We start from the raw sequence: 2,504 nt of genomic DNA, 5'->3' as shown, positions 1-2,504 counted from the left end.
GAGTCGAGGTCTTTTATTCCTCTGTATGAAGTTGGTTATTAATATTTTGTCCAGCTTTATAAAGCAACCTTTTCATAGCTTGATATGATGCTAAATCTATAAATTAATTAATATACTTATTTGTATTATACTGGCGTGGTCCAATTAGGAACAATGAACATGTTTTAGTTGTTTAAGCTTTCATTTAATTTCATAAATAGTGTTTTATAGTAGCATTTGTCTAGGTCTTATGTGTATCTTGGTAGGATTATTTTATGTATTTTTGAATTATTTTAAATGGAGTTCCTTTATCTCTTCCTCCTGGATTTTGTTAGTAAAATAAAGAAAAACTGGTTATTTATTTTGTATCCTGCTACTTTACTAAGGCAATATTATTTCACTTAATTTTTTTCATTGACTCTTTGCTGTTCTCTGTATAATTCATTATGTCATATGTGACTAGGAATATTTTTGCCTTCTCTTTGTCTACATTTATTACCTAATTTCTTTTTCCCATCTTATTGTTATGGATAACATTTTTAGAATTATATCAGAGAATAATGTAAACAAAGGACATCCTTGCTTTATCCCTGATTTTATTGAGAAAACATTTAGTGTTACAAATTGTGAATATCTTTTTATTTTTATGTTTTATCATTGTTAATATAATGTATGCTATAAACAATAGAAGGCATTATGTAGAATTATTTGTGGTGCTATATTTTTCATTATTGATATGATTTATTACATTTATAATTTTCTTGAATTAATGATAAAAATCAATCAAAATTGGTTCCAATGAGTAATTTTTAGATATACTGCTTCAGCTTCTTTTCTAATATTTTATTTAATACTTTTGTATCAATATTTTCTAATGATATTGATCTATAGTTTTCTTTCTGCTTCATCCTAATTTGAGTATCATATCCATATTTTTCTTACTGAAATTTGGTAATGTGCCTTCTTTCTTAAATTTTGCAAATGGTTTATATAGCATAGGGGTTAACTGTTTTGTTAATATTTGAAAAATTCTTTTGCAAATCCATCTGGACCAGGGATTTTCCCCCTCTTCTGGACTTCATTTATGGCTTGTTCAATTTCTTCTGCCCACACTATTTGCTTAGATTTTCTCTTTCCTGTTATTTTAATCTAGATATTTTGCAATCTAGATCTGTGAGACTCTCTAAATATTTCCCCATTTCTTTTAGATTGACAAATGATTAAGCATAATTGTGACAATTTGAAAAAATCATTTCCATTTATGAAGCACTTCCATTTTTTATTTTTAAAAAGTTTGCTAATTTGGTCTTCCTTTTTCATTCAAGTTAACTGGTGGCTTGTCTATTTGAGTAAACTTTTAAAAAAAGCTTCTAGTTTTTTTTTATCATCTCAGTAGTCTTTTTGTTTTAAATTTAATTTTCTCTTTGATTATTAGGATTTCTACTTTTGTTTTTGGTGGAAATGTTACTTTTCTATTGTTTTTTTTTTGTTGTTGTTGTATGTTCAGTTCATTAGAAAGCTCTTTCTTACTTTTGTTGCTATAGAGGGCAACTTCTTTTCTCTCTTTTATCCCCTTCTCCCTTCCATGTTATTTTTATTCATTAGCTACATCCTAGAAATTTTTGGTATTTTATCTTGTTAGATTGTTCCTTAATATAATTATTTGTTATTTCTATGATTCTTTTGAGCTATTAATTTTAAGTCCTTTGTTCTTAGTTGATTATGGAAGAGGGGTTGAGCAGGATACTCAATTTCATGAGCTCTTTGATCAATTAGATGAGCTTATAAACCTTTGTTTGTTGACATCTAATGGGCATTCCATGGAGAGGGTGTACATGCCCATTGGCACCTTGTTGAAAGGACAGCAGATATGTTTTGAATGACCTACCAGTGCTTAGGGCTGCCTCTAAGATGATCTGGCTCTCTGACTCTAGGGAAGAAGATTCTTGTTAGAATCTGCCCCTCTGTTCCAATCTATAAAGACAACTAAGAAACCATTCTCCCTTTTTTCTTTCTCACTATTTCTGTCTTTTTCTTGCCCAGAGGACAAACCAGAGCAGAGCAGAATCAACTAGTGTTTATTAGGGGGAATTGCCTATTTCTAAGAGGAGTGTTGGACAAGAATTATATCTATCTTCCACAACCTCAAATATTGGTATTGTATTCTAGGGGTAACATGGGTGGCTCAGTATAAATGGACCCCCATCATCAATTTAACTCTGTCCAACCAAATGCTGGTTTCACAAATGAACATTGCAAATAACTAGTAAATTTTGTAACAAAGTAAACAATAAAAAGAAATGAGATAAGTCAGACAAATTAAGGTACACAACATAATATACCAGAGTAAATGAACTGTTTAGTTTGGGAGGAAGATAAAACACCTCAACTCAACTAAGGAGAGAAGAGTTTCAAAGGGGGATGGGAGGTGAGGAGCACCTTTTAGCTTTCTCAAGGGTTGGAAATGTTGGAAGTTAACTAACAGGTTGGAGGAAGTTGCAGGAAGATCTATTATCCACCATTCA

Source organism: Trichosurus vulpecula, chromosome 5 (assembly GCF_011100635.1).
Source record: "Trichosurus vulpecula isolate mTriVul1 chromosome 5, mTriVul1.pri, whole genome shotgun sequence".
NCBI classification, from domain to species: Eukaryota; Metazoa; Chordata; class Mammalia; order Diprotodontia; family Phalangeridae; genus Trichosurus; species Trichosurus vulpecula.
Note: the sequence above shows the minus strand (reverse complement) of the source record.